Genomic DNA, 11166 nt, shown 5'->3' with positions numbered 1-11166 from the left:
CAATCGCTTAAAAGGGTCGCCAATACAATTGTTACAAACTCAAGCTTCCTTGACAGCCTCTTGGAATCCTTCCAGACACGTCCATAAGAGGTCAAACCGGAATCAATTTTGGGGTTGTGGCCAACATTGAGCGTGAGAGGCAGCGGTGCATGGTTTGAAACAATGGTCGATAATGCTTAGTATAACAAGTTATTTTTAGTAAGTATAGTGTTATCTGGGCCGTTGGGTCAAAAAATGAACGTTTCAGAATAATTTATGTAGTGTAAAAGGATCCTTAAAATAATAATAAAATACAAAAACATAATTAATCTTATTAGCGAATTATGGGTTCTCTAGTTCTTCCCTCGGCACCATGGATAACAAGCCAACACCCCATTTGATTCTGCCCACATAGCCTACTCCCGTGGTGTTTTTTTTAGGGTGCAAAAAGCAAGTAGTTTGCAGCTAGTGTGCAGAAGATGAGTGAAAGGTGAGGGGAGGGGAGGAGGGTCTTTTATAGGCAAGAACAACCATCGCAAGTGTGAAGAGGTGGAAGTTTTCTTAAAAAGAGTATGAAGAGGAGGAAGTTGCCGTGAAAGGCCCGAGAAACCGTCTAAACCCCATTTGGGAAGGGCTAGTGTCGTGGCTGCAGTGAGCTGCCGGCCCCGTATCCACAACAATTGGCCATCATTAGGGTTGTGATTAACGGTAGTACAATACTATAATGGAAGGATTCTTGAGCATAATATGCATGGATATATGTGAACACACACCATTTTAACACCGTGTGCACGAAAAACAATAGAAAATGTTGTATAGATTTACTCTATGTAAATACATAGTCGCTCGAATAATGGAGTATATGTTGGCCTGGGCATGAAAGGAAGGAAAGAAACTAGAATTACGATCTCATCAATCAAAATGGCAGGAAACAATTGGTGGATGAGGTTTGAACCAATGCATGCCCCGAATGTTGGCCTCTGATATGATCGGTGCAATCGCAACAAATTTTTGGGAAAATCTTCAACATTTAAACAGTCTCCTCTCCACTCCTTTCCTCTCCCACAATATCCTAGAAAACCCCCAGCCTGCACTACAAATCCTTACCTCTCATCTACACACTCTTACCCATCCCTCTATCCATCGCGACCAAACCCGTGATAGCCAGCTAGCAATGGCAGTGCGCCGATGCAGGCTTCGACATGTAGGTGCACGCCCGCCGTCAAGTATCGGAAGCAGGAGGCGGACGTCATTAACAAGTGTCCACGTGACAATTTGTCGGTGTCTGGCAAGATGAAGAAGGCCAAGAGATCAATGATGAAGCAGGATGACCTGCGTCGAGGATCCTACACAAAAGGTGAGTGATTCTGTGTTCGTCGGTGGGCCATTCCTCGCCGATGAGGTTCACAGCAAGTGGCCCAGCCAATACCGTCGCCACCATGCCCAAAGTAGGTAACGCATCGTCAATCTATTTGTCCTATCTTTTGGTAAATCCACCAAGGGCCATCTCGGTCTTGGCTATCTGTGGCGTCGGTGCTGGATGTGTTTGAGCAGGACCGTTGTCAACCAGGACGTCTAAGTGAGGTCCAACTATGCCACTACCATGGTCGACGGCATAATCTACTCCATAGGGGACGACATCCACGTCTCGGTGAAACATAACACCGCTAGCTCACCTTTGAATGGATGCTCCTTGTGCATAATTGTGTTCGCAGAATAGTCGAGTTCTTCGAGGGCACGGACGACCGTCGTTACATCACCTGCCGGTGGTTTTCTGTCCAGAAGATACGGTGATATCGAAGGAACAACTCCTCCAAGACCACACCCATGACCCGATGTGTGTGTTCTTGTCCGACGAAAGGAATGACAATGAACTTCACTGCATTGTGTTGAAGGTTAACATTGTCCAGGTTGATCCAAATCTGTGAATCTGTGATGCCTGCCTCACTTATCTATATTTTCTCATCTTTTACGGACCTTGTTGTAGCTCGATCCAGAAGCCAAGCCTCGACTACCAGGTGACGGGGACCTGTATTTGGACATGACATATAGCGTCCCTACTCCACTTCTACAAATAACACACAAAGTAATTGCTGCACCAATTCTTAACTTCCAACCTTTTTATTCTTTGCACAATATAATGGTACTGTTACGTAAACTAATTCTATACTGACATGCCCTCTGCTTTGAATATTTGGAGTTAAATTTGTTATAAATCCATTAGATTTTCAAAATTAATCAGATTTGAAGATTTCTTAAAATACACATGTGAAACTATTTTGCCACCAAGTTCAATTGATCATAATCATGTTGAAGCTTGAAATTTAGTGTCCAACTACAACTTCTAACCATAAATTTAAATATAAGACATAAGCCTTTTTGGTGATCAAAATTTGACTTGCTTGTAGATAATAACAAGAATTCTAGGATCACATCTGATGGTGATGTTGATTTGGAGGCTGACTCTCCACCCACAAAAGCGACGCTTCTCGACATTTATTCGGGTTGTGGTGGAATATCCACCGGCTTGTGCCTGGGTGCAGTAATAGCCGGTCTTCAACTCCAAATAGTATATTGACGACACAATATACCGTTTGGAGTTGAAGACCAGCTATTGCTGCACCCAGGCACAAGCAGGTGGACATTCCACCACAACCCGAATAAAGATTGAGAAGTGTTGCTTTTGTCGATGGAGAATCAGCCTTCGAATCAGAATCACCATCAGAAATGTTTCCCAAATTCTTGTTATTATCTACAAACTCAAATATTTGATTTAAAAAAGGCTTAGCTCTTATATTTGAATTTACGGGTACAAGTTGTAGGTGTACACTAAATTTCAGAATTCAACATGATTATGATCGACCACACTGAACTTGGTAGCAAAATAGTTTCACATGTATTTTAAGAAATCTTCGAAGCCTTGTAGTTAATTTTGAACATCTACTGGGTTTACAACAAATTTAAATCAAAACAGTCAAAGGAGAGCGCACAACAGTATAGAATTAGTCTGCATAACAACACCATTGTATTGTGCAAAGCATAGCCAAGGTTGGGAGTTGGGAATTGGTGTAGCAATTACCTTGTGTGATATTTATGCCATGTTGAAATATAGGTCCCCATCAGTCGCCACTCGAGCCTTGGCTTCTGGATCGAGCTACGACATGGTGTGTAAAAAAAAAGAGAAAATGTAGATGAATGAGGCAGGCATCACAGATTCCCACCTTTGGATCAATATGGACGATATTGACCTTCGACACAATGCAGTCAAGTTCATCGGACAAGAACGCGCGCCTCGGGTCATGGGTGTGGTCTTGGAAAAGTTTCTCCTCGCATATCACCGTATCTTCTATACGGAAAACCTACCGTGAAGTAGCGGCCCTTGTCCACGCCCTAGAAGAACCCGGCTATTCTGCCAATGTAACCAGACAGATTTCTCCCTCCCTACACACAAACGGGTAAGAAAGGAATAACATTTGTAAGTTAGAGAAGTAGGAGTATTAACTCTAGTGGATATTTCATGTCGCAATCTGCAGAGAGAAATGGAGCTTAATTTACTACTACCTACTTTTTTTTAAGGATCATTTAATTGCTAGTACTAGGATCAAATCAATGCTGATATCAAGGTAGAATCTGATGATATATATATATAGGGTCGCGCTATTCGTCACACTGGATGAGGAATAATTATTCTTCACCCCCTCTCTATTTTGACATCAATGCACCGTATTTTTATGTTTCGTAAATTTTGTCTTATTTCATACATAAAAAGAGAACGTAAGAAAATATGTACTCACCGTAAAAAATATTTTATGTTACATAAAATTACGAATGTAAAAACATAGTGTAAAACATACATTAAATATGATTTTTTTGTCTTATAACCTATATTTTTGTTTTTTATACCAATTTTACATATTAAATCAATATACATGTAACTATTTATATTTTAAAGGTAATTTATTTAAGAAGCGATCGTAAGATTACCTCGGGTGAAGAATAACTTATTCTACATCCTGGGTGATGAATAGTAAAATTTGATCGATCTGTGTCACCGGTACGGAGGCCGGAACGACAGGACTAGTACGCTGCTACGACCACCTATGGATCCATTGTCCTCATAATATTCAAAACCATGATGTGCATAACCCATGGATCAGGCCAGGATTCGATCACCTCCATCGTACCATCTATCTACGGCCCGCGTCGCCACACCCAAGGCGATGGAACTCGTGAGCACACCATTAATAAGTTTCCCTAGCTCTTTTTGTTGGATTTATTATATTTTTAATTTGTTTCCTAAGTTTGGTAAACACGTCCTTGTCATGCATGCAGGCACGCATTCTTGGCCGCCTCCACTACCGGTAATCCAGAGATCTTTCAGGTGTTGTTTCATTTGCTGCACATTGCTCGTTTAATTTATTTAATTATTAACGATGATGCATCGGTGTCTTATCCCTACCATTACCGGTCATTGTACATGTCTTTGCCAAAAACACACCACCTAATGACCATATCCATTATGCGTGTCCCGAGACTGGCGAGGCAATACAATGCAAGGTTGTTGGACGTTTTGAAAGGTACACATTTTATTTCCTTCCAGTTAGAAACTGCTTGCAGTCCCTTTTTTCATGATCAAAGGTTATAATGCTTAAGAGTGAAAACTTTGAAAATCTCGTGCTTCGTTAGAACAAAGGTTCCTTATAATCTGGCCTTTTTAAAGTAGAACACAACCATTTGTCTCACACGGTACATAAAAATTTCTGAAAATCGTTGTGCCACGTAGGGCACTGCAGTTACTTCTTTCATTCCGTTATGAGAATTCATATGACATAGTAGATTTTTTATAATATTAGTCAGGGTTCATATTGCAACAGATCTAAAACAATTAAAGTTACATTCTGCATTTTTTTCAATTGGGAAGATCATTTCTTGCGGGCTGCGGGTTTTGATTGCTTCTTTGCTACATGATTTCTTATGTTACTTTTATGTTCTAAGTGTACTTTTTGGTATACAACCATATTAGTTCACTAGAATATTTATGTCCCGTTGCAAAGCATGGGTAATTGCCTGGTAATACCTAAAAAGAACCTAAGCTTTACTTTCCTTCCATGTTGATTGCATCCTGCCTAGCCTTCATCCAATCCTCACACCCACCCCCCTGCCGGATTTTTCCTCCCACCCACTCCCCTGCCGGTAGATCTTCCTCCTAAGCGTAATGATAAATAGTCGAACAACCCCATCTCCCCCGCTCACTCCTCACCTCTCTCCTCAATCATCGCCGCAATCTCGCATCCCTCTCCTCTCAAAAACTCGCCACCGCCACTCTAGCCCCAGTCGCCGGCCAAACCCTTCAAGGATGCCGCGACCCTACCGTCTCGCTGCCACACGTGCTGATGTGGCTAACCCTAGCAGCCTTCGGGAGGACGCGGCCGCCGGTGTGGGACAATATCATCGCCATTGAGGGACCACGTCCTCGATGTGCCGGCGAGCAATATTGGGATGATTGGAGGTGGCTACCAACACCATGGCGCAGCCAGGGAAGCTCCCGGACAATAGTAATCGATCCGAGTAGGGAGAATTGAGTGCAGGCATACGGGCCTCCGTAGGCCGTTGCCTATGTAGGTTAGCATGGGATCTTCTAGCCTTTCTTAAGGAATGAGATCTTCTATGCGACATGTACATACATAACAATAAGGCTGATGGCTCAGCTCGTTCGTGGATGGATGAATAGGAAGACCATGAGCTTAGGAAATGCAAGCCCATCGTAGAGAAACTTACGGCGAGCTGCTATGGTGGCGCCAAGAGAGAAAATTATGTATATTTCAAGATGCTTAGTTCGTTCTCATCTTGCTCATTTTTAGTCTTGCTACACTTTTTACTGTATATGTTGTTCGAATACAAATTTTTAACCGGTGCAATGGATAAACCATGATAGGGAAGATACCCGGGAGTACATTGAGAAACTCTCGTTGGTTATTATTTGACATTGTTAGCAAACTTTTATTTAATGTTCACTAATCCTTCTTCAATGTTCAGTCGTTGCCCACTTAAAATTAATCAATTTGTTAGAATGCTATATGCGTAAAATTTTACCACTGGGTGCTCACTATTTTTTTCTAGTTTTTTAGCCCAACACTAGATTGGTTGATAACATTTACTTGTGACTTTACATTTTAAGGGGCGTCTTGTGCGGGGACCGCCTTATCAAAGATTCAGCGGTCACAATCTGAATAGAAACTATGATCGACCCTTACGAGATGAGAAAAATAGGTAGATGGTCATATTTATGGACATCGTGTCCTTCCTTACACCAAAGTTCGTTCTCATGAAGAACGTTGTCGATATTATTCTTAAGTTCATTGATGGTTCCGTTGATAGATATGCATTGAGCCATCTGCGACTCAAGGCATATCTAACAACAGAACCACCAACAAATTTAAGAATTTGGGCAACGTTGAAAGAACTTTGGTCTAAGGAAGAACACAGTATCCATAAATATGACCATCTGTCTATTCTTATCATCTTGTAAGGGCTGCTCACAGTTTGTATGCCCGTTGTGCCTGCTGAATCATGCAGAAGACATCAATGTCGCCCTTTAAAATGTAAAGTCAAATAGTACTACCTCAGTCCGTATTTAATTGGCCCCCTAGTATTTTGAACCAGACTTTGACCGTCCATATGACTAATAAAATATAAAATATATGCTACAAACGTACATTGTTAGATTTGTATTTGAAAGTGCTTTCCGACGGTATAATTTTTGTGACATATAATTTAGATTTCATTAGTTAAATTTGTTAGTCAAAATTTAGCCCAAAATGAAAGGGACCTAATAAACCCGGATGAAGGGGGTACCAACTAATATAGCATTGAGCTAAAATCTAGGAAAAAGATCGCAGGCACTCATAGGCAGTGGTAAATTTTTACGCCACCTTCTTGAACGAATTGTTTAATTTCAAATGGACACTGACTGAACACTGAAAAAAGGTAGTGCACATTAAATAAAAGTTTACCGACAATGTCTAATAATTATCAACCAGAGTTTCTCAATGGACTCCCAGGTATCTTCCCAATTTTGCTCCATCCATTGCAGCTGCTATAAAATAGAATTAGTATGACATATACACAAAAAAGTGCAGCAATACTAAAAATGAACATGAGAATGAAAGTAATACCTTTGAAGTATATGCAATTTTCCCTCTTGGCGCCACCATAGCAGATCGATGTAAGTTTCTCTACAACGGGTTTGCATTTTCCAAGTTCATGGTCTTCCTCTTCATCCTTCAACGAATCAGCTAAAACCATCAGCCTAATTGTTATGGATATACGTGTCGCATAGGAGATTCCATTCCTTAAGAAAGGCTAGAAAATTCTCTGCCTTTTTCTTACGAAAAAATTAAAAAGACCAAGACAATTTATATTCGGTAGACTAGAGAGAGTACTTGTATAGCATACGTATAAGATGCATTGCGACATGCCTCTGTGCTTGGATGGTTAAACTTGAAGGGCTCACATACATAGCTATTAAGATCGACAACCCGTCTCTGGAAATATTAAAAAAAATGATATTATATATGCACATGGTATTGAAGAGAAATCACTAACTTGTACTTTTAAACAAGTAAGGTAGAATTATACCATTTGGAGTTGATGACCAAGCTATTGTTGCACCCAGGCACAAGCCGGTGGACATTCCACCAGGACCTGAATAAAGGTCGAGAAGTGTCCCTTTTGTCGATGGAGAGTCAGCCTCTGATTCAGCATCACCATCAGATGTGATCCTAGAATTATTGTTATTACCTACAAGCAAGTCAAATGGTTGATTACCAAAAAAAGGCTTAGGTCTTATATTTGAATTTACGGGTACAAGTTGTAGGTAGACACTAAATTTTTAAGGCTTCGTTTTTCTCGGGCAAGCTGCTATGAAAGCATTTATTCCAAGCTATGGGGCTTATAGGCCCTGATTGTTTGGGTTTTTTGTTTTGTTTTTTCAGCTTTTTTACTTTGATAAAAAAAGCCATAAACAAAAGCTCCTAATAGGTGCCATAGTTGAGTTTGGTGCCTTGGTCCACTCGGAAGCTAACCCATGGAGTGAGAACCAAATCAGCAACCAGCGCTTCTGCCTCCGCCTTGACGGCTCGACCGGGTAGGTTAGGACCCCGATCAAAGCAAGCACGCAGCGGCAACGTCCTCGTTTACTCAAAAAGAAAAGCAAATCAATACTCCGGTGCATCACAATTGCAACCCGCTGCCACGTAGGTGGCGGCCGGTCATCATTGATCCCACAGGTGCGGTGCTGTGCATGCATCTTGGTCGTAGTGGCAGCTTTGCACACAGGCACAACTCATGGACGCACGGACAAGGATGATGATAGTGCATGTAGACGCACACATCACTGTAATCAGGATAGCTGGCTAGGCCGGGTAGGCTACTAGGTTAGGAGTACCACATCACATGCATGTAGATGTAACCACTGCATTTCATCCAGGACCCTTCTATCCGTTCGATCGTGCCCGTGCACTCACGCTGACGCATCGTTGCGCTCGTAGTCCCCTCCATTTCACCGACTCGTATCAATCTTCTAGCTAACTATCTGTAGGCTTTCCGTCCGTAAATATAAGATATTTTGAATATTTGAATGTGTACTATATACGGACTAGAATGGGTGAACAAACACATGCACTAAAATATGTCTATATTTATTTGATTCAAAATTAAGTTAGAACATCTTATTGTGATGAACAGAGGGAGTAATTACTATTCCTATACATGAACCACACGTGGTTCAGCACGATCGAACGATTTTGTCATCGGTGTGCATAGTGAAAACTGAAAAGGCCAAACAATCGATGTTGTCGAGGACGACCAGACCAGCTCGTGCACTTCTGAAGCTGGAAGCATATGCATGCATGATCTCGGGCAAATGAAGCACCATACGTAGTGGTTGACATTGTTCTAATCAGATTCATCACTGTCGCATAGACCAAATCAATGGTGACCTGAATCATTTGCACCATTGCAAAAAAGGTGCCGCCACTTGCCCTCTTACAGCTGCACACTCCACTCATCGCCAGTATATAAGGAGGAGATAAGATGACTAACTCATAGCACAGGTAGGAGTGGCACAAGAAATCGGATGGCTAAACTGACAATGCCCGTCTTCACCGCCGTCTTCTTGATGGCCCTGTTGATCACTGCATCATCTTCAGGTACGATGTTTCTTCCCTCTTGCCTCTTTTTCATCGGTTTACCCTAATGCGAATGAGCTTCATTAGTTTATCTGGTTTCAGCGCATCCAGGAGAAGTTTCAACGACAGAACGTGATAGGGATGCCTCCAAAGTGACAAAGGTCTGTATGTTTTTGACATCAAGGTCTGCATATGTTAATAATCCGAAAGAATTGGTAGACTTGGGTTATGTCAAACATATGGTGTCACCTATGAAAAGTATGGCATTTTGTTAATTATTAATGTTGCTTGGTCCGTCTGAGAGAAATTGAAGGGAATGGCAGAGCTAGTGTCATTATGTACACTCCGTTACATTATTTTTCATTTTCTCACATTCATGATAACAAAATGTCAAATGCTGATTGACTGAAGATGGTACTAAACTACAATTGTGTATGGCTCTAGATACGTACACAGATCAACAGGCAGAACTGCTTATAAAGTCTACTGATCTTTTTCCGTTTGTTTAACCCAGGGTCACACTTCTCTTTACCATCTTCGGATGCAGAGTAACAGCAGGATGAGGATTCTGACGGATTTTCTGGACTACGACTATGGAGGAGCCAACTCCAGACACGATCCACGCAGGAGGCCCGGGAACGGAGGACACTAGGCACTCCCAACCATTCGACAGAGTCCGGTGTTTTGGACTAGTGTCATGTGTGTGCGTGTTCACTATTCAGGGCATTTTGTTATCTGAGACAGTTAGATTGTCGATCTGGTATTACAAATCAGGAGTATTTGAGGTAAAAGAATACTCGTAACAGATAAAAAGAGAGTGGTGCATTACAAAATCAGGAGTACCTATTATTTTTAGCTGTACTGTGATGTTGTAATCTTAAGAGTTAAAATGAAGCACTCCAAAAGTCCAGTTCGGCAGGGAAGGGAAATCTCAGAACCAACCATGGCGATTGTCTGGCTAACCCGTAGATACGTAGCTTTCCCGTCATTTGTGCCTGCTTAATATTGGCCGTAGCTTCTAGGAGTAAAAAAAAATTTTGAACAAGCTTCTAGGAGTATTTGGGAGAAAGAAATCCCTCGAACCGGGAATTTTCTTGAGAGAAGATAGGCATCAGTGCATCACGTACGGGTCATGGTGAAATGAGATGGCTTAGCTAAGCTTCCAGTGTTGGTTTTATTGAAAAGAAAGAAAAGTTTTAAAAAAAGTTCGAGTAACTGGTCGCTGCTCATGATGGTGCGCTGAACCTATCTGAATGAATGGATTAGTGAAGATGGCATCTCCAAGCGCTTCATTACAGGTCTAACGACAGATGAAGGCACTGTTAAAGGCTGAACAAAAAATTAAGAAAAAGAAGACAATGTTCAGACTAGCTCAGTTCACCTGACGGAATCAGGTGCACATGCGGCGACCCAAGTTGCCGCAGAGCGTTTCATCACTACAAGGTCTTATAAATGGTGGGGTGAGAGAGGCTCGAACTCTCGACCTCAGGATCACTCGCATTCAGCTATGAGACCTACGCGCTAGCCAACTGCGCCACCACCCCACTTGTTGCTTAACAAGCGAAACAAACATCCTTGTTCAGGAGCAGGACCATTGCAAATCATGAGTGGTTCACTGTGTTCAGTTTAACGCTACTCAAGGAATGACTGTAGCTCACCAAATCATTATTCCCCATTTTCTCACATTCATGATAACAAAATGTCAAATGCTAGTACTGGTCAGGTGATTGACTGAAGATGGCACTACTAATTAAACTACAACACACAGAACTGCTTATGAAGTCTGCTGGTCCTTTTCCGTTTGTTTAACCCAGGGTCACACTTCTCTTTACCGTCTCCAGATGCAGAGTCACAGCAGGATGATAGTTCTGACGGAGGTTCAGGACTACGACTATGGAGGAGCCAACTCCAAACACGATCCACACAGGAAGCCAGGGAAGGGAGGGCATTAGCTGCTAGCTCTCCGGGTCCGGTGTTTTGGAGTGGTGTCATGTGTGTG

The 11166-nt window shown here is 41.9% G+C and overlaps 1 non-coding gene across 1 annotated transcript; it reads right to left on the bottom strand.

Annotated features, from left to right (window-relative positions):
• Positions 1-10623: 10623 nt before the first annotated feature.
• On the bottom strand, positions 10624-10711 carry TRNAM-CAU. Its single transcript is given in 2 exon segments — positions 10624-10659; positions 10674-10711. It is a non-coding gene; the product is annotated as a tRNA-Met (tRNA).
• Between the last annotated feature and the right edge of the window lie 455 nt (positions 10712-11166).

Source organism: Triticum dicoccoides, chromosome 1A (assembly GCF_002162155.2).
Source record: "Triticum dicoccoides isolate Atlit2015 ecotype Zavitan chromosome 1A, WEW_v2.0, whole genome shotgun sequence".
NCBI lineage: Eukaryota > Viridiplantae > Streptophyta > Magnoliopsida > Poales > Poaceae > Triticum > Triticum dicoccoides.
The sequence above is the reverse complement of the archived record's forward strand: the minus strand, read 5'-3'. Positions and strand labels throughout refer to the sequence as shown.